At 25.9% G+C, this 23,915-nt stretch overlaps 1 protein-coding gene across 2 annotated transcripts in view; it reads left to right on the top strand.

Moving 5' to 3' along the window:
• The window catches only part of LOC148237161 (protein tiptop-like), a 490,960-nt gene that overhangs the window by 60,566 nt on the left and 406,479 nt on the right, over window positions 1-23,915 (top strand). Inside the window, exon 1 of one of the 2 annotated variants that reach the window (XM_088181924.1) lies at window positions 6,124-6,422. The exons of the other annotated variant lie outside the window; for it this stretch is intronic. The gene's annotated coding sequence lies outside the window, so the exon portion shown is untranslated. Of the gene's footprint in view, window positions 1-6,123; window positions 6,423-23,915 lie in introns of those variants that run through there. 2 annotated transcript variants of the gene reach the window in all.

Genomic DNA, 23,915 nt, shown 5'->3' with positions numbered 1-23,915 from the left:
GAGATTTTTCATGTTCGTTGATAATTATATTTTATTTTTGATTGAATATTTTATGGGGCTACTTTTAACTGCTCTGTTATTTTCAACCTTATATTAATAATTTAGTCATAAAATAATTGTTATTATTAGTAAATTCGCTATAGCTAAATTTATTAAAATTTAATATGTAGCTTCCTTATGGTAAACATACCTTTTGAATATATGACGCACCCCAAATTCGGGAATTTGACACAGATAAAAAAATGCATTTTATAATTAAAGGAATGCAGTATTTAGTCTCTTCTGAAATATTGACCGAAACGTATCGCGAAAATTGCTCTTCTTTCAGTGATCTTTTATTAATCAAATACCAGTTATATTTGTAATTTAAAATAATACACCGGAAATACAGGAAGATTAGTAAACACGGCGATGAAAGTACTAAGCCCATATCTGGACAAGTGGCACCGTGTTTATGCTGACAATTTTTAAAATACCGTTTTACTCGTAAAATATTTATTTTTACGGAAAACAGAACTTTGTGGAACAAACCAAAAAAATATAAAATCAAGGCCCTACAGATGAAACATGGCAGAAAAGGTAAAACGCTTATACAAATATGGAAAACAAATAAGAAAAGAGTTATTAGAATGATATATACTTTTGATAACACTCAGATGATAGACATGGGGTAATGCCCAGAACGATCGGCCTTAAAATAATTAAGCCCCAACGTGTAATGGATTTAAATATATGATGTGTTAATATTTCAAAAAAAAACAAGGGAATAAACAAAAAAAATGTTTTTTTTATTTATTTCAATGCGCATTGTTTTATTCGTTCAGTGTCTATCAACATTTGAATCGTAACGGTAAAATTAAATTTAAAGATTTTCATTTGAGTAAGGTGATGACATTTCACCAGTTTCTATCACATCTTGCTGTGGCCGTGTTGTCGATCCACTAGAAAGGCTTTCAGATGAGTTAAAAAACCATCAGCTAATAAAAGTAAAAAGTGCGGAGAAATATGTGAGAAAAAAGTGTCGTGTTTGTTCTGCAAATTGTGAGTGTTTTTATACGTATCGAAAAATATTTAAATAGATAAAAAAGTGTAAATAATAAAAATAAATATAAATAGTGATAGTGTGTGGTTTAAAAGTGCAGTGATGAAAATAAACGTGTCTGTGACAGGTGTGAGCAGAAAAAGAACGCGGAAAAATTAGGTGAGTGCAAATTATATTATATTATAAACGGATATTTTTTAAAAATCGTTTATACAAAAATTTATAGAAGCATTTAAACATACATATTATTAAATTATAAATAACTAGTTTCTAACCATTGCATTGATTTTCAATTTACACAAAATATTAGGAATGAAAAATACATATTTTATTCCTCAGATATTCTTTTAATAATATCAATATAAAATTTATATTCTTCACTATCATTTGTGATATGTGTTTCTGTTAATCCTAAAAATAGTGGATATTCATTTTCAATGAGTATCTTATCTCTTTTCTCTTGTGCATTAATCATTATCCCAGTTACAGATTTGCGTTTCCCATGTGATATTAATTTATTAAGTTACTATATATTGTATTGAGTTTTGTTATGATAATTTTGTGCATGTCTTTTATATATGAAAAATTTCGATCCATCGAATTATGTTGAGCATGTAAATTTAAGTTGATATTTGCTTGGCAACAATTTACACAATTATCTTTTTTATCGCATTGTTTTAATAAGTGCTCTTCTGATCCTCATTTTATATATTTAAACGTTATAATGTATATTTCTATTTTTTATATATTTTACTTCCAAATAACTTTTATTTTCATCTATGTATTTGGTTTTATTATACACATTTTTAATTGATAATTTTTTAGTTCTTCTGAAATTCTAATAATTTTTATTTAAATTTCCTATTCTTATATTATATTTATCTCCCAATTTTTTACTGCTTATTCTGATATTTTGTATGCATCCCCTACACTGTCACAGGTTTTAATTAAAGCACCTTTATTAATGGGTCTTATATTTTCAATGCCAACTTCCAATTCTGATGGTCTTATTAAACTTTTGAGTTCAGTTTTAGTTTTTCTGTGTATTTGTTAAATTATCACCTTGCCTTTTTTTATCAACATCAGAAAAATATATATCTTGCCATTTTTTGTATATTGTTGTTGTTCTAATTTAAATTGTCTTTTATTAAGATAACATATTTTTTCATTTCTTCATATTATTAATTTTTTTAAATGTCTGTAATATGATTACACAATATGTTAAATGCATTATTTTAATATTTTTATTCTAGATATTAAAGCTTTGATTTCTATTTTCAATTTCTTTTACTTTTTACTTACATTTACTTCTTTACATCCTTGTAATTTAATTCATTTTAAAAATCATTCGACGTCCAATAATGGATTATTTAATTTAACGATTTTCTCATTATTAAAAAAAATGTAACTTCATCTATAATCTCAGCTCCGTGCACGGAACTGTAAGAAAACAACTGCGGAGTTCCACAGGGAACTGTATTGGGACCGATACTCTACCTAATATATACAGATCAACTCCCAAATATAGGTTTAGTAACGATAGCGATATTTGCGGACGATACATCATGACTTATTGAAGTACTCTTAAAAAGGTACAATCTATTTTAATAATATATTAGACCTCTAAGAGTGAAGCTCCTAATTGGCAAGTTGAGCTGAAAGAGTGATTTCAAGTAGTCCTCTATTTATTTTTCCATTAGAGAGAGAAAGGTTTGAAGGTTTCTTATAGATTTTCAGTAAATGCTTTAGCTTTTTCCTTGTTTTCTCTAACTAATTTTCCGTTAAAAAGTCTGATCTGTGATATGATTTGTTGATGCTTTTTATCCTATTCTAATTTATTTTACATAATACTAATTTATTTGTTTATACTTATTTACCATTTTACATTTATTATTTGTCATGTCTGTCAGGTATGTCAATTGCTCTAAGTTGTTTAAGTCGTCTGGTGTCATATCTAAAGTCAAGTAGTTCGGTTGCCATTTAGTTTGGGTGAAAATTGATTCTGTCTCTGTATGTCGTGTATTTGTTCGTTATTTCATCTTTTATGAATTCTATGTTAAGATCGTTATATATCATTAGGAACATACGTCATTAGGAACATACCAGGGAGCTTTGTTTATCATTCGTAGAACCTTGTTTTGGAATCTCTGGATGATGGCGATGGTGGAAGTACAGGCACTACCCCAAAATTAAATCCCGTATGTTTATACTAGTTTGATAATTGACTTGTACACTAGCAACTTGTTTTCCAGTTTCATCTGAGATCCAGTGCATTTTTTGAAGATTCCAAGTTGTTTCCTATTAGTAAATATATATTTTCGTCATATGAGCCTTCTGTCCAGATATACTCCGAAGTATTTGACCTCTTTTTTTGTTGTTGTAATATTTGACTATATAGCGAAACATTTGGGCAGGTCTTTTTATTCAATGTGAACGTTTCGTGTGTTGATTTTGTCGTGTTTGCTTCAATTCCTCAAGTTTTCATCCATCGTTCGATCCCGTGAAGGTTTCTCTAGAAGTATTCTGAGGCTTTCAATGGGTCATGATGAGAGGTGTTCTCAAATATCGCTATTGTTGCTGAATATTTGGGAGATCAGCTGTATAGATTTGGTATAGTACCGGTACCAATACACTTCCCTGTGGAACTCCGGATTTGATTTCTTTCAGCTCCGTGCTCTCCGCGTCGACTTTCACGCTAAAGTATCTATCTCTTATGTAAGATTCTAATAATTAATAAATTTGTTCGGCAGGCTTACTTTTATCCATCGTGCCAGACTTTGACAAAAGCCTGACTAATATCCATGAACGCAGCGGTGCAGTACCTTTTGTCCTCAAAATACTTACTGATTTTTTTATTATAATCCTATAAACTTGCTCTACAGTCCCGTAGCGATTTATGAATTCAAATTGGTGATCTGGAATAATTCTTTTCTCTTCAATAATTGGATTTATTAGTTGAAGTAAGAGATTTTAGAATATTTTTCGGTTTATAAGACGTTGTTTCTTCGAGTAGTTTTTCTGATTTTGGTATAATTATTACATCTGTTACTTTTTAGGACGAAAGAAAGTATTCCAGCCTTAATATGGCATTAAATATTATTGTGATAATTTTCATTTCTTTTTCCGATAATTTCTATAGCAATTTTACTGTTACTAAATCAAACCCCGGCGCCTTTTTTTGATTTCTTAATTATTGGACTCGCTTGAAGGGATGAGAGTGCTTTTAGATAATTTACTATATTCTTTGCATCTATTATAGTTTCTGTCGCAGAATCGTATAGTGTGATACCTTCTTCAAGGGAGCTGCAGAAGTATTGGTCTTTTAATTATCATTTCTAGACCATTTATTGTTTCTTTTTGAGGCTGACAAGTTCTTCATGTAATTTGAATTGAATCATTTTTTAAGTTGCCTAATAGCGCATTGATTTTTTTAACGGATTGAATTTTGTTTTGTCGCTTGGTAATCTTGATTGTTGCTACTTTTTACGTAGCTTGTTTTTCTGCTATTTTTTTGCTAATATTAAGAAGTGATTTTACATTTTTTATGTGGCTTTCCAAGCTTCTGTTTGAATTGTCTTTGTTAAGTGTTGGACTGCTTGTTCTACTTCTAATGATCAATTCGGTAATTTGGTCAAATTTTTCTCTGAACAGATCCTAATCAGTGTAAAGTGGAAGTTTGTTGTTTGTAGATTAAATTCGTTTGTAATTTTACTATGAAACATGATTCAGTTGGAATTCGTTTTATATATATATCCTTTGACAATGCAAAAGTCAATCGGGTCAAGTAGTTTTTTTATTTGTTGTCCTGTTGAGATCCACCATTAGTTATTTTTCACTGCCGCTTTGTACAATTCTTTTTCTTTATTGCGTAATATTTTTGATACCCATAGAAGATTTTTGACATTATAATTTCCACCAGTTTGCTGAAAAACGATTTAAAGTTTTTTTTAATAGTACTATAGTGTAGTACTTGATGAGTAACGATATAGAATTTTAACGTTAGTCAATGGAAGGTCAATGAAAATTTTCTTCTTTGTACTGTTGAATATTGTGGAAGAAATACTAATGCGACTCCAATAAAATATTCAGTACTACGGGGGTGAGGAGCCCCCGTCAAAAGCTGGGTGCCCGCCCATAAGGGTTGTACTCGTAGGGTCCTAGTACTCGTTACGACAGTGGCTCACGCAATGGATAACACGTAGCTATTTTCTGTTAAATATTGTTTTTAATAATTATATTATGATTATAAAATAACTTTAAATGTATAGCCCGTTGTGTTGTAAATAAGGGTACGTGTACGCATACATGCATACATGCATGCATTTTCCGCGAATTTGTTTACACCGATAGGAGAACGTTACAAATACTAAATCAGAGCTGTTTTAAGGGTAGGGTGACCATACGTTAGAAATTGAATTAAAAATTATATTGTGTTATATTTTTATTATAAATTATTGTCATGTTGTGGTATTTTGTAATCAATAAAACAATTCCTGTAATATTCTATTGGTATTTTAAAAAAAAATATATTGAACAGATATTCACCCTGGAGAGTGATACCAAAACTGCTCTCATATTTTTGAGTTAAATATGTATATAAATAAACAAAAAAAGTAAGAAAGTGATATTTTACACTTTCATCAACAAATTAAATTAAAAAAATAAAAATTAATTGCACTTGTAATTTCACATGGTCACCCTATTATATTCTCTCACTAATACTATGACGATGAGCGTTCATATCTTGGACGGACTATATGTATGTATAACACGTATACGGTTATAAAATAGTAATAATATATTTTTTCGGTTCCCGCAAAAATTCTTTGCTCTGACTTTGATTTTATGTATTATTGAATTGTGTAACTGTTTTGTAAACATACTGTACTCGAAAATCAAGCATCATTTTTTTTATGAATTTTAAAAATGCTATCGTCTTTAAGATTCCTGTCAAAATTCCCGGACCTCGCCACGTTTTACGCCCGGCGCCGGAGGAGCGAGTTGGGGTAGGTTATAGGCGCACACCCACACACCGGTTGTTAAGGTAGTTTGCGAACAGCGTGTGGGGGCGTTCGGCTCGCAGCCGGCCCGGCATTGGCCGTCGCGGGCGCTTAGTGCGCGCACGTCGCGCGACCACTCCGCTACTATCCGCGAACTACGTATCCGTTTCGAATACACCAAACCGTAAGCGTATACTCGACGCAGTGCGTGAAATCAGTGGTGAAAAAATACAAGTGTTGCATTGCAAATTTTGCAAGCGTTTTTGTTGCGTGTTTGTGGTGTGTGACACGAGGATTTGTTGTTGACTCGATCGAGGGGAGAGGGAGGAGGAGGAGGAGGAGGCTGTTTTTGCCTTGGGATACAAAACTTTTTCACAGAGGTGAGTGTTTGTTTATAACTGTGTCTATCTGATATATATATTGATTGAGTCATTTTAATTTTATCCATAATTGAAAGTTTCGTAATTTAACCTAACCTAAATCAATGCAGTGTCAATAAACACAACATAACCTCATCTCTTGGTGATTCTTATGAACATAACCTATTATAACTAAGTAATGTAAACATTACTGATTATTTTAAAGCGAAATTTTAATTTATATTTTATATAAATATAATATGGTTAAACGTAACCATAAAATCATTTAGTAATTCTAAAGCTAACTGAGCTTATAATATTTATATTACTCTTAGCATAACGTGACTATCTATTTCAATTTATTAGTTGCATATAGATGTATCATAAATCTAATTGATATAACCTAACCTAACTCAATGCAGTGTCAATAAACACAACCTAACCTCATCTACTGGTGATTCTCATGAGCAAAAAATATCATATAATGTTAATATTGCTGATTAATTTGAAGCGAAATTATTGTTTATATTTTATATAAATATAATATGGTTATACGTAATCTTAAAAATATTTAATCTAATCATTTAGTAAATCTAAAGCTAAAATAATTGAGATTTAATATTTATAGCACTACTAGACTATCATCTAACACAAATTTAAGGTTAATTTGAATTTATTAGCTGCATTTAAATGTATCATAATTCCAATTAATATAACTTAACCTAACTAGTATATATTGTAATTGATATCAGTAGTTTATTTTAGTTGATACATATTTTGGTTATAACGATTGAGAAACATTTTATCATATTATTATTTTTATTCCCAAAAGTTTATTTTCATATATTTTACTTGATGATGAGGTGATAACTAATCGAAATTGTAGGAACCTTATTGGATTAATTTTAGCATTTTTGCAAATAGTTTAAAATGTCGCTTTATGATATATATATATATATATATATATATATATATATATATATATATATATATATATATATATATATATATATATATATATATATATATTGTATAACCTAACCTAACTAGTATATATTGTAAATTTATAGTGTTGTTGATATCAGTAGGTTATAACGATTTAAAAGCATTAATGGAAATAAAGTATATTTCATTTACCAACTTTTATAATAATGTTGGTAATTCAATTTGATAAACATCTTTGTATTTTATGTATATAAATTTCAAGTTGTTTTGAATTTATTTTGCAATTTTTATTGATTAGCTGCAGTTAGATGTATCATAATTCTCATTGATATAACCTAAGCTATCTATATTAATATATATTATAACCTAACTACGTTGTTGATCAAAGACGTCATTTCTGATATTTCCAGGGAGGTACAAAAATCATTTTTGACTGTCATCGTTTTTTTTTTTATAAATATTTTTTATAAATATCATTAAGATTCATAGTATTTAAATAAATGACATCCAGTTTAGCTCGGTTATCTTATGTTCAAAGTAAGATTGTTACAATGTAATGATTTACATAAGAATCGAATAGAGCACAGCTAAACCGAATTTTGACCAATAGGAAGGCGCAAAAAACAATTGTCAATTCTCAGAAGTCAAAAATCCACGTCAAAAGCAATAAAATCGTGCCGTCGCCGTCGCAGTGGGAACGCTCGTTACCGAGCGTTCCCACTGCGACGGCGCCGACAGGATTTTATTGCTTTTGCCGTGAATTTTTGACTTCTGAGAAGTGACAATTGTTTTTGCGCCCTCCTATAGACCAAAATTCGGTTTGAATATACTTTAAACACTCTTAAATCAGATATTCGTAGCATAGCTATCATATTTTTAAAACATAGTGTAATATATATGGGAGATGCTACATCTGTCTATACTTCTGATTTCCCACCCTGAGAGATGAATTGGTTTAGATTGTATTTTAGACTATGAAAGACCTAATTATAATTAGATTTAGAATTTTCATTAGGTTAAGTTTGTATTGAAACAGAAAATGTACGTTTCGCTACTGTCAAATTGAGTTTCATAGACATTTTAAAGTTGAATTATATTTTCGCTTATAAAAATATTGTATATATCTACTGATGAAAATATAACTTTACTGAGAAGTACATTTCTACATCGCACTTAAATAAATAATGATATATTACTATACACTATTTGCGTTAATACAGTCAGTTCTAAAGCTTTTTATTTCATCATTATTCATAATTTAGAAAGAGATGGCAATGTTTATTTTACGCACACGATACGGATATACATTAAATATACTTATCATTACTTGTTTATTTTTAAAAACATTTATAGAATAAAATTTCTCTCGAACTGACTGTGTTAACGCAAATAAAGTATACTTATAGAAAAGTTAAATTCAAACAATTAAACTGTCATCTACAAGATAAATTATATTTTCATTGGTAAAAATATATATTTACTGGTAAAAATGTAGTCAAAAATGATTAAACTGAATTGCCATATTTAAAAAGTCACATTTATTGTATTTATATTGAGAGTAAATTTTAGTAACTATAAAATTTCAAAGTCTAACATTTCACATAACCTCACAAAAGTTTAACATAACTTTATTTAATTTACGTGTTTTAATAAATCCAACTTAACTTATCATAACTAATCTATATGTAAATATTACTTAATTATAAATTACTGCACCTAATAGTACAATTTAATTATAACTTAAAGCAATTTATATTAGAATTTTAGCTAAAGTTTAAAAAAAAAGTTTTTTAACTTTAATTTAGCACAACTTAATATAACCCAACTTATGATATTCGAAATCAAACCTAACCTAACTGTTATTTTAATAAAAAATATAACTCTTGACCTTCACACAAGTTTATATTTTGTAAATTACATCAAACTTAATATGTGTTATAAATTAAGATTTAACTAAATATGTGATTTTAATGTTCTAATGTTAACTAATAGTTAGTGTAAGGTTAATGCTTTATTTTTATGTTGGCAACGTGTGTTTAAATAAAATGTTTTTAGTTAACTTTTATTACAAGCCCTCACAAAAACTTATGACATTTAAAATTAAATTCAACCTGACCGTTGATCATTGTAATATACAATATATCTGTTTACATTTGAAAGTTTCTTACTAACCTTATTTTATTTTAAATTCAACTTAAACTAAACATGTTAGTTTAAGTATTTTATCATTAACTAATGGTTAAAGTTGGTTAATGCTCGATTTTTTAGTGTAAAAATATTTTCGATAGCCTAACCTAATCTACATTATTTTAAATTAACTATCACAATATAACATACAGAAAATTATCAATACTTTTAAAATTAAATTTAACCTAACTGTTGATATATAAAAAAAAATGTATAACTATTTATCTCCACAGAATTAATTTTATTTTTATTAAATTAAACCTAACCAAACTTAACTAATATTTATTTTTTACAATCGTTTATTTTAATTAAATTATCTTAATAAACATTAAAGGTTAATGCTAGATTTATTAGAGTTTAAAATATTAAATAATTATTACACCATAACCTCACAAAAGCTTAACACAACTTATATATTCGATTTTATTATTTAATAAATTCTAAGTAACCTAACTTTAACTTAAATTTTATATAATATTTATTCTAGACTAAGATTAACCTAACCTAAAGTTATTGCATAATTTTAGAATCGAGTTGTCTGTTGAAAAGTAGCCTAAGCAGATCATTTAAGTATTTTTTTGAATTGTTTTGCTAACAAATATAGTTCAGTTTCATCTTAAGCTTGCAATTTTATTTACTCATTTTCTGGTTATAATTAATAACAATAATCGTAAATAGGAGTGAGTTGCTGTTTTTATCAGCTGTTAAACTCAATTTATATTGAAAATGTTTGATATTAAATTAATGCATAAATTAAATTCCATTATAAGTTATCTTACCAGTATTATATAATTTATATTCAAACTATACATTTAACCACAGTATTATTTAAAGTAGACGTTCTATAACAAAACTTATATTGAGACTAAATTAAACTAAGCTTGTATTTAAATTTTAACCTTATATAATTAAAATAAAATTATATTTATATGCATTTGCAAATATTTTGACCTAACCACACGTTAATGATAACGTATATTTATAAAAATAGGTTAAAATTGTAGTATGTCAAATGCACCTGAGTTTTAGCTCAACATAGCTCAGTAATAGATGTTCTAAATTTGATATTATTTTTTCGTTGATATAATTATTTACTTAAGCTTTTTAAAAATATCTTATAGACATATATATAAATTCAATTTAACCTAATCACGATTGTTATTGATAAATAAAATCTAACGTAATTGCAATAAAATTGTCTAAAATTTGCTTTTTAAATTAAACTTAAACTAACTATATGTTAATGATAATGTATTAAATTAAACTTAAAAGTAAGTTAAAGTGGCGGTATGGCAGATGAAACTCATAAAATTTTGACAAGTTAAAGTTTACCATACCTTAAAATAACCCAATGTATGCTACTATAAATTAATTTTACTTTGTCGTTGATATAATCGATCCTTATATACGATTACTTAAGAAAATCTGTGTTAATATTATTTATATAAGATCGAATATGTATATCCTTTAGAATTACTGTGTATGTATTTAATCTAAACTAATCCAATTTAAAATATTTTTAGTTTACAGTGATGTAGCAAATGATTTTTTAGTTTAATTCAGTAGAAATAGTCTTAGTCTATAATGTACTAATAATTTAAAACCTCACCCAACTTGACTGATTTGCAATTATGTCAAACAGTAACTTTAATTAAACTTAAAGAATCCCAGCGGGAATCGGCTCCAATCTAATCCAACTTTTAAAGTATATATGAACTCGAAATATACATTGGCTTGCCTAAAATATCTTGTAAAAGTTAACTGATTGTTAACTGTCAAACAAGAATCAATCAATGTATGATAAAATTCATTATTAATATAAAATAAACTTGTTTATTTTATAACAGTCAACCGAGTCATATAACAGACCTTACGTTTATATGTTATCGTAAATTAAATAATTTATTATTGATGTCCAACAATTTTTAATAATTATCTGACACTTGAATACGAAAACCTGTCACTTTAAATAAATAAAAAATAATTAATCAATTTTATAATATTATAAAATGGTGCACATTAGTTGTTTTTATGTGTTGAAAATATACCACACTCAATTTTATCTACGTAGAGCTTGAAAGCTCGACGTTGAAAGCTCTCATTTTTCAAATACACCGCGTCACACGTGATGCAATAATTTATTTCGTGTTTATCGTTCACTAACAAGTTTATGGTATTGTTTAAGCGCTCTAGCAAAACTACTGTCGTATTATATAGAAACATTTGACAGCCACTGCATTATGTCGCGTTTGTGCTGCTGTCTTATTAAGACAGTTCAAAACGCGATCGTTTTGCTATGTAGGATGTGTTTGATATTATATATTATAGATAGTAAATATATAATAGTATACAAGGTTTAATTTAAAACTGTAAAAAAATATTTTCTTTGATATTTATTTATGTTTTATCTCAGTCGAAGGCGAATGATAATGAAAAGTAGACGATAGCGCAAAATTAAGTACTATATATTATAGCTTATATACTAAGTATGGCTGTAAACAAGATTATGATAATTTATAAGATCAATTTCTGCGGATGCTAAAGACTTCTCTCCGCAGTTTGACGTCGCAATTGTAAATTACTTACAATAAATAGCCGTCCAGGCGCTTTGCCAAAGTGCGAAAATTTTGACACTACCGAATTTCACAATATGTCGTCGAGTTCACTTCAGTCAAATTATTGATGAACCTAATTTTTTCTTAAAACTTAACAGTCACATTGTCAGTGTCGTTTGTTTAAAAAAGAAAACCTGATTTCCATGTGTGTCATTAGCCGTTTGATGAAACGCCGCCGGGAAGGTTAAATCGCTAATATGGAAGATTTATGGTTTTTATACAGAAAAAATAGTATATGGACATATAGACATATTGATAAGCGTTGTTTATGCCCGACTGGTCAGTCGGTTACTTAATCGATTCAGTAAAAATATTAAAACGTTCAAGGTTGATGTAATAAGTTTTAATTGATACGGTTTGCCTTGTTAAATTAATTTATTTTTTAAATAATAAAAATATTGCCATAACTCATAACAGTAACGCTACAAATTATTAAGCAGTCTTATAAATCAGTTTAAGTAAGAATAATATAAATATATACTATATTTAAAATTATTTTTGTTGCTGTATTAAGTAATATGCAATGCAAAAAAAAATGCAATACCTTGAATGAAGGTTTATAATATTGAGAGTAATAAAGAGTGTTAGTTTTAATTTTAAAAATGCTTCTGTGGAGAATTGATATGTTTATAGATTAAAATATAATTTTTCTTTAAATACTAATTGTATATTACTTTTATTTGTGCTTCTCACTATGAGTTTAAAAAGTTAAACTCTCAGATTTTTTAAAAAAACATCTTCAAATATAGATTTGGTTTCAAAAATTGCTTCAAATTTATTATTCTATAAACAGCAAAATTTTATTATCAATATTATCATATGTAATATAAGTCGTTTCAGAATGAAACTAAAATAATTTTACTTCAATTTTTACTATTTAAAATTTTAATTAAAGTAGTAATTTTATATGAAGCATCGATAAATGTTTATTAGGTTAAAAAAAATTGCTGTAAATTTTTTTTGTACAACAACATTGCATGATCAAAATAAATCATATTGTAATGATAAAAATGCGGATAGGCTACTTTTAAGTGCTCATTCATTTAAATTTTTTTTTACAAAATATCGATGCATGTCAATTTTTTTTATACAGAAAAATTGCATTATCATTATTATTTTATCAAATTTAATTAGAAAGAAACATTAAAAAAAATATACTTCTGTGCTACTCTTATTACCTTTTTAATATATCTATGATTTTATAAAATATTTATAAATATAGATTGAGTTTTTAATTGATTGTTTGATATACAGTGAAATTTTAATGTTATTTTATTCATATATATTATGAGTCGTACAAAATCTATACTTCTTTTCTGTTCTATACTAAAAGTTCTGTATTTAAAAATGAACGTCAATGTTTATTTATCACTTTTGACTATGAATAACTCATATCTTACTCAAAAAGTACTGTATTCTTTTATATATTAAGAAATGTTTTTTGCTTATATTAAATACATTTTAATACTTTTTATTTATATATTACATAATTTATTTAACTTAAATATTATTATGTATTAAATAATTTATTTGACTAATTAAGCGTATTTAAAATACAACAGGCAGATCATAAAAAATATTATTTGTATGAGTTCCCTGAAATTTCTATGTATTAAAAATAATTTTTATTATTGATTTTTAAAAACAGTATGATGCAATTTATGTATTTTGTACAATATTAATTTAAATTAAATAATATTATACATAAAATAAAAATTTATTTTCTTTACGTGCAGTTTATGTTTGTATTAAATACAACAATATTATTGAGCAGATCATAAAAAATAGTATTTGCTTGAGACTTTTTTTGAGTAATTTTTAATGACGAAACACACAGAAATTCTTACAGTTTCTATGTTTTAAAAATAATTTTTATTATTGATTTTTAAAAACGGTATGATACTATTTATTTATATTGTACAATATTTATTTAAATTAAATATTGTTTTATATAAGAATAAAAATTTACTTTCCTACTCGCATTTCAAATATAATATAAGTTTGTGTTTGTATTAAATACAACAATATTATTGAGCAGATCATAAAAAATAGTATTGGTTTGAGTCTTTTTTTTTGTGTAATTTTTAATGAATTAAAATAGACAGAAATTCCTACTTTATGTTAAAAATAATATTTATATTGCTTTTCAAGAACGGTATGTTACAATTTATTTATTTTTGTACAATATTTATTTAAATTAAATATTATTATGTACAAAAATAAAAATTTACTTTCATACGTGCATTAAATACAATATTATTGAGCAGAAAAAAGTAGCATTTTGACACTTTTTAATTAAATTAAGTTAACGGAGCTTTAAAAAAATCTCCACATTTTGTATATATTAATTAATATTTATTATGATTTTTTGAGAGCAGTATAGTAATATAATTATAATAAATAAAGTATTTTCTAAATAAAATAGTATTTTACCTAACAATTTTCCTTCTTGAATGCATTTTAAATATAGGTTTGTGTTTTATAAAATACAACAATATTTTTAGTACGTCAAATTAAATCAAGTTTTGCTGTTTTAAATGAATAATAAAATAAGCAAAAATTTTCTCATTTATTATGTTTAAAAAAAATACATTATTGATGTTTAAGAACTGTAAATACTATTTATTTATTTTATAAAATTTAAATAATATATTTTTATATAAATAATTTACTTCTTTAAGCGCATTTAGAAAAAACAATAATATTTCTGAGCACATCGTAAACAAATATAATAATGACACCTTTTAATTAAATTAAAAGTTTTTAATGATTTATAAAATATCTAGATATTTTCTTAATCTTATATATTAAAAAATCAGCGTTGATTTAAAATATGACAAATTTTATTTATTTATTTTTTACAAATATAATTTATACAATATTGATTAAATGATTAATATACCTTATAAAACACATTGAAATTTGAGCAGATCATAAATATTTAGGACCAGATACTTTTTAATTAAATTGAGTCTTTGCAGTTTTTAATGACTAATAATATATCTAGAAATCTCATTATTCTTATGTATTTATAAAAAATAATAGTTATTTTTTTGGAACGGTATAATACTATTTATTTATTTAAATATTATAGATTTAATGATTTATTTATCTTACTAGCCGAATTTTAAACATACAATATATCTTAGAGCAGATGATCCTTAATCTTTTTAATTATATTAAATTTGTGTGTTGAATATATAATATATAAAAATAAAATTAGCATACATTAATTTATAAGAAACCTAAGAGTTGTTTAATTAGTTCATTTTATATAAAACTAGTATATAAAAAGATTAAAAAAATAATATTATTGATATCAGTACAGTGATAAATTACTATATTGTTGCTTTATTACAAAAAAAATCTTAAAAGAGTATATAAACAGATACGGGTGAAGCAATGTGATTATAAATTTTCCCCAACAACTTTAAGGGATTGAATATGAAATTGCTAAAATGCAATATTTTAAAATTAAAAAGCACGTCGATTAAATTCAGGTATTGTTTTTTCTCAAATATATTTGATATCAATGTTTTGACTATTACAAAATATGCAATAAAACTATTACAATAGTTTCATTGCATAATCTTGGTGAATCTATATTTGAAAAAAATATAATAGGAACTAATAATTGACTGCCAAAATTCTATATGGTTTAAAAGTATTAAGGAATTGTTTTATTTGTTTGTTATTCATTACTGTGGCAACAACATTAGTGGTTATTTTTTTTTGGATACCAAACAATATTTTTTCGTACACGTTCTGAATTAAATATTGTAAATGATAAAACATTCACCATTACCCTCTACTTATTATCATCTGTTAACTATAACTGTATGAACAAATTCAGGTATGTACATAGGAAATTGCTAGTGAATACTATTGGAATATTGATTCTTGATAGTATTGATTTTTTTATTAATAATTATATTAATCTATATTAACAATGTTTTTAAAAAGTATTGCTTACAAGTTTTCTGTATCATAACTCAAATATTTTATAGTAAGTTTCATAACTTCTTATTCAACATCGCATATGGAATCGCTAACTGTTGTTAGTCGTAATGATTTAAAGCTTCTCAAACGCACTACAGTAAAACCAACTCGTCGTTTGCACAAACATGTTGCAATGCACATAATTCAGCATACAATGTTTAAGATTTGCTAATTGTGCGTTTATTTCATGCGGTGAGTAATAACAATAATAATAGGCTATATAATATGGCAGTCAAATGTCAAAAGCTCAAACGGGTACACAATACAAAAGCGGCGCTCGCCGACCAATTGTTGACCCCGACACGGCCCGATATGGCCGCGTGCGATATTTGAGAAAGAGTGGTCGGCGAACGTTTGAGAAGCACGACGTCATTCCTAATTTGTTAGATTTACGAGCATTTCCATTGTATTATCTCCTTATCCATCTGGCATTGTGTACGCGTCTCTCTCGCTCGAAATACCGATATGCAAAAGAGAACGCTTTTTAAAATATTAATTATACGCAAATGTATATGAATTTATATATTTTTTTTTTTTGGTGAAATTAAACGAATTACTAATTATGTATATTTTGAATAAATGCATACATGTTTAAACAGCTTTTGATATCGCTAGTAAGCCGCGATATAACAGATGTTCGCCGTAAATTTATTTTTGTATTTTAGCATCATTAAAATTTATGGTTTTAAAAGAAAATTTTAAAGTAAATACCGCATAAAGGTTTTTAAATTTTTTGCAAGACATTTTAACGTCTAAAAAAACAATCTTAAAGTCAGGAACATAAGAAAAAGATTAACTGATTTGCTTGAAAAATATAGTTGTTAAGAAATGATGCTTTAAGGTCCATTTTATGGATTTCACAATAATAATTGGACGTAGACTGAAGGCTATTAAGTAATAGAATGAATTAATTTGTGATGGTAGAAAGAATGTTTTATATGATATAATAATATCTCATAAATATATGAAGATATATAAATTACTTGAAATTATCTTCCAATTTAAGTTTTTTATTTTTAATAATGGTATTAAATGTTTATGATCAAAATTCAGAATTAAAAAAATCCGTCCGACAAAAGCCACAATAATTAAGTAATTTTCTGTATATACATAAGTGGGTAAAAAAAAAAGTTTTTTATCATATAAATATATAACGACTTGTAAACCCTTTTCTCTATGATTTTAATGAACGAAATTACGATTTTTTTAATATTTATATATTTTTAAAGTTTTATGTTAATATAAATAAGTATAAAAGTCCACATAAATTTCAAAATAATGTACACAAAACACTTTTTTTTAATTTTAATTTTTAATACAATTTCTATTTTCAAACATTTTTTATCTAAAAGTTTCCTTAAATTCTTGAATAGCCGCTAGTTTGACAAAATATAGGAGCATATACTAACTTCAAAAGTTATCTGTAGTATTTACAGGGTGTATTTTTTAAACAAGTTATATGCCGATATGATATATACTTGATCGTGTTCTCAATCCCATATAAATGCCGAAAAATAAATAAAAAAAACATTTTTGATGATAATGCTTTAAATTTTTCTTATTTAATTTATCTTAATAATTTCTATTTATTTAAATACCTATTTGATATTTATTTAATTAGCTCTTTTAGTAGTTAAATTCGCAAGAAAAATATGAGATATTATGCAGTTTAATATTTATTTTATGGTATTTTTCATCAATATTTTTAAACAATTCGCTGTTAAATTGTTACTTTAACTAAAAGCTTAAATGTAATTTATTTTTTAATAAAATAAGTATATGTGTTATTTCGAATTTAAATGTTATCTTTAAATACATATGTACATATGTTATGCTCTTATTATAATAAATTCATTATATTAAATACGCAGGAATAATAAATTTGTTTATGTAAAATAAAAATTGCTGAAAATAAATAGTTAATACAGCAGTAAAAGATAGCTTGAAAAATAATTTTAAAAATATAAATATAAAACTTATAATATAAATTAAGGTTTGTCAAAAAAAATGTATTTTTTTGTGCCAAAACTTGTCAAAAATTATTCACTGATATTAAAGCTTATATTTAGCAACTAATAATAGCAAAAAGTTCAGTAAGAAATATTAAAATCAGCTATACCAAAAAAAAATTATTATAAAAATATTGTCTTGTTAACCTATTTTTTATTTTAAATTAATAAAATAAATACTTTAATCATCATATTAAAGTACATTAAAAATAAATGTAATTAAAGTATTGCACATTGAAAAAAATAATATACGTTTTTATCTTTTGGCACAAAAATCTAAGCATAATTTAGTTAAATAATAGCTTCTAGTTATCAGTAGCTAGTTATAGTAAAAAAATTGAAAAAGCAATTATACAAAAAAATATATACGCAGGCAAAAAAAAAATTTATTAGTACTGAAACTTAGTTTTAAATTAGTTTAATAAATTCTATTTCAATCATGATTTAGTAAAAATATTAAAAAATATGATTTAAGATTGAAAAAATAATTTTATTAGTAAATCAAATTTAATAAAACAGGGGAAAACTATTTTCTTATGAAAAACTATGTTATACATTTATAGCAAAAACTTGTTGAGAGAAATAAAGTAAAATAAAAGGGTGACCAGATTGCTGCTCAAACGAAAATTTCGCACACGAAAATTCCACACAGCGAAAATTCTGAACCTATGTGATTTTTAGATTGTCAATTTTATTTTATATTAATTCCAAATACTTTATATTTTTCTCTTTTCTTAAGTAAAAATTTGGGTGTATCGGTGTATCATACAAATGTAAATTCCCAATATATTTGTAAAATATTTTTTAAATATAATATTCTTGAATTAAAATCATATTAACATCTGTTATATATAAAGACATTATTTTTTACATGTATTTTAGAATACACGTCAGTGTTTTAAAATATGCATATTCTATATTGATCATCTATGATGAGAATTTACTGTTTGCTTCGTTTGCGCAATAATTTCCGATCCAAATAAAACATATTATTTATGAGTAGTTAATAATAACAAAAGTTAAGTCAGATGTAATAAAAAATGATAAAACGGAATATAATTTTTTTTATTGTCATTTTAATAACAAACTCACGTTTAGATTAATTTAATAAAATATTACTATATCCCAATTTTAGTAAAATTAATGATAAAATATTTAGTTATTAAACAAAATTTTTTTTATAAAAATTGTAAAAAGCTATTTAAATTTAATATAATAATTTATATATGATAAAAAAATATATGTGATAAAAAACATTTAAGTGAAATTTTGTAGAATAATAACTATTAGTTAAAAGTAGTTTATAATAGCTAATAGTTTTGTCAGATCGTCTATAACAAAAAATATATACATCAAAAACTAAACTATTTGTCTTAAATCAGTGTGTAATTTTAATTTAATGTTGGTGTCTTATATCTGTAAAAAAATAATTCAACTTTAAACAAAAATATACATTTATCCTTACAAATTATTTGAACAGTAAAATCAGTGGAGATATTTTAATTATATAGGTATTTAGTGAGTGCAATAATTAGGCTTTACAGCCTAATTATTGCACTCACTAAATACCTATATAATTAAAATATCTCCACTGTTATATATCAGTTATTAACCTACAATATAAATATTATTAAACCTAAATAAAAAAAAATATGATAATTTTATTACTGTTTCGCTCACTTCTAACATTGCTGGCGTCTGACGTTTCGAGATACGTATCTGTTTTTGCTATTGCATTAGTAATTCGCTATAAATTGGGTTAGATGTACACACACTCATGCAAAATTCCGCCAGTTACCTTGTTTTATATAGCAAATTAGCGACTTTCGAGCAATTTATCACTCGAACCCGGTAATTGTTCATATACTTTTCGCATATTATTTTCCCTCCGGACGCTTGTTAATTATTTTTTTCTTTCAAATAAAAACAACACATTGTGCTGTTTCGCATTTAACAACCGCTTACTCATATAATTTTTCCCGAGAGCTATAAATTTCTGCATAAGTGTAATTGAAACATTAATTATCTAATCGCAGGTTTATTATTGCGTGCGCAATTATATATAATATGCAAATTATGAAAGACGGATGAAAATTGTTTGTTCTTTTTGAAGGAAAACGTAGTATGATTATAGTGATCTCAATATCAATGTGTTGCAAATTTATGCAGAAACATTTGTGCTAAAAATTCATATTTGATTTTATGACGACTTTCTTTTATCGACGTGTCTATCCGTGGACACTTGTGTCAATCTCTAAATGTAAATAAATATTTTTTTATTAAAAAATATGTAACAAATATTATCTTTTTAATTCAAACTGGTCATTATCACTATATACAGAATATACAAAATGTATTATTTTACTAGTATTATAATTACTAGAAAATAATACATAAACAATATATTTTTTTAGTGGAAAATAAATTAGTTTTTTTGACTCAAGTGGAACATTTTCTAATAAAAAAAAATCATTCCTAATATTATCATTTTTTTCTTGCGATTTTTTCGATGGTCACTTTTATCAAAATTAATATAGTTTTTGCTTCTTTTGAACCAGTTGATTCTTCTAATATTTTTCTGTATGCCTTTTTTATTAAAGATATTTTTATTGGTTGTGTAATAATGGCATTAATTTTATTTGTTTCGTGATTGAATCACTGTCAACTACTACAGTTTTTCGGAGATGCCAATGGGGAACTATTGCCATCAAAAACGTTTATCACTCCTGTCTAAAAAGCTATTGCACGGCTCGCTATCGAAACGACGACAAAGACACTCAACGAAAATATGCGCGCGCACCCATTATATTATTAAAGTAATATTAAACACATGCTAGGTTTTGAGCTTTCGAAAACAGATGTCGCCAATAAATCAATCGGGCGACTGGGAGATTGTCTGAAGATGGAGACGAATGAGCGTGTGTTTGTGTTTAGATAGTACGTGTGTTGTCGAAAACGTATGGCGACAAGTATTTGTGTATCATCTTCTCGTCTTCGCATTCTTTGATGGCAGACGGACTTGGCTAACGCGATGATGACGATTGACAATATTTTTAAATTAAAAAATATATAGCGTGTGTGAGTGTTATAAAAAACTAAAGACGATAAACACATGACACTTGACACGTTCGCGTCGGGCCTAATTGGGATTTGAGCGCGAAATGGTTGAGCGCCACTGTGCGAAATTTGACGTCTGAATGTAGGGTAATCGCTCGATAATTGTATCTGTCTAAATATTATTTACATACTTACATCTTCAATTTCCTGAATATTTAAAAAGTAATTCTTATAAAATATCTAAATTTGTAAGTAAACATTCATTAGGTATGAAATATTTACATTTTTAATTATTTTTATCCAAATTAAAAATAATAAACATACCGAAACGCATTAACAATAACTCACGGTTATTGTGAGCGTATCGTGAGAATTGTAACGCCATTAAATTTTGAAAGCATTAAAAGTTATACAAATACAAATCAGTAACTTATTTTATATTACACATATATTAAATAAAATACACGCAGATCCAATTATAGAATTATTATAAATATTAATTAAAAATAAGACAATTTCGTCAAACGCATCACGTGTTTATAAATTAAATATTCAGTTATGCCTTTGTTTCATAGTATTTTATAACTTGAAACATTATCTAAAACACAATTATAATTGCGATTTTTACCTTGGTATATAAACACCACTATCTTTTGATTGAACAAATAACACTGAAGCTGTACGTCTTTTTAGATGTATTTAATATCTCAAATAAAAAGGCAATTATTTACATTTCATTTACTTTTGAGTCAATTTTGTAAAAAGTATAGTGAAATGAACTCAGCATATTATTGTCGCATAGAAATCTATCGCAGTGGTACGTAAACTATTTTAATTTCCGATTATTTTCTTTTCATTAAAATTTAGTCGCAACCATTGATAAACGTATTTATTTGTATTTAAAGTGAAATTTTTTCTGGGACTGGCGCCTTTGCTTTTAAATTATTAAAGGTCTGAATAAAACGCATAATTTTATGAAACATTTTTTTAAATTGAAAAAACTTTAATTATACAAATTCAATGTGGGGTATGCGCTTAAAATAACTTATTATTTATGTTCGGATTTGTATTATCACGTGTTGATTGTCCGGAAGAGACTGAGAGAGTACGCGATCTGCGTCGCGTCACTTGGCACTCCATCTGACGGCTATTGGGGCTGCCTTTGGTTTGCCTCTATGCTAACACAGTTATTAATATTTCGCTATTTCACTAGTACTTAATTTTTAATAAATATTTTTTTGGCAAATAAATGTCTTGTAGTATTTAACTAACAGTAGTGAATGTCAAACATATCACATTTTAAGGCCAATACGTTCCAAACGTACGTAAATAAATACAGTTTTACTGATATTGATAATTAAAATTTAAATTCCTAGTACGAGAAAATATTTGAAATAGGACGTTTTGAAATTGCAGAATTTGCTTTTGATATTTTAGAGCAGCATATAATTTCACTAGCGCATATCAGTTAAATTATATTTCCGGCAGTAGAATACAAAATGTATCTAGATATGATTTCACTGAAATAGTTAATTTTCTGAAAATACTCATTCACTATATCAGTTGCGAAACGTCAATTTGCTGTTCAAACCCAAACCTAATCTAAACGAATTAGCCAAACTAAACTTGCCCTAATGAAAGTTTTAAATCTAAATTTTAATTTTCATTTCGACTAGGTTTGGATTTGAATAAAAAATGGATGTTTTAAAATTGGCAAATATAATTTGATAGACATTTTAAAGCAGCGTATAATTTCACTGGCATATATCGGTTACATTATATTTTTTCTAGTGTAAATATATATCTACTGGTGAAAATGTATTCAGATATTATTATACTGAAAAGTACTCATTTACTTTAACATTTGCGAAACATCAATTTGCTGTTCAAACCTAACCTAAATGAATTAGCTAAAAAAAGTTGATTTATTTAATATTTTATAACCAATTATAGTTTTTCAACTTTCAATTAATTGATTCGTTTAGACAAGATTTGGGTTTGTGTGAAAAATGAAAGCTTAAAAATTGGCAAATTTATTTTGATAGACATTTTAAAGCAGCAAATAATTTCACTGGCATGTATCAGTTAAATTATATTTTCACTAGTAAAAATATATATCTACTGGTGAAAATGTATTTGGATTAATTACACTGACACAGTTAGTGTAATCATATTTATTTTAGTGAATATATTACTTCACTGAAAAATACATTATACAAAAACATAACTAATAAAATAAATTTACGCTCTTAATAATAAATATAATTAGATAGACTTTTTGAAAAAGTATATAATTTCACTAGTATATATCAGTTAAATTATATTTTTGCTAGTCGAAATATATATCTACTGGTCAAAATATAATAGGATTTAATTTCACTGATACAGTTAGTGAAACCTTATTTATTCTACTTCACTGAAAAATATACATTTACTATAACATATACATTATACTAAAACATTACAAATAAAATAAATTTACACTTTTAATAACGGCCATTTTTATCTTTGACCCATCTCAAAATTTTGATATAATTCTTAAACATTTTTTCACTTGAACCCATTTAATTGCTCTGATTTTTTTTATTGATTTGGTGCATCTTAATCTTTGTTTAGATGAGATTAATTATATTGACAAATTATTCAGGCATCATCCAAACACATCTAAAAATTATATACGCATTGTAAAATGAAGGTAGCAT

This window comes from Plectrocnemia conspersa, unplaced genomic scaffold (assembly GCF_051122295.1).
Source record: "Plectrocnemia conspersa isolate PC_06_02 unplaced genomic scaffold, ASM5112229v1 ptg000003l, whole genome shotgun sequence".
NCBI lineage: Eukaryota > Metazoa > Arthropoda > Insecta > Trichoptera > Polycentropodidae > Plectrocnemia > Plectrocnemia conspersa.
This window is presented reverse-complemented; position numbering and strand designations above follow the sequence as displayed.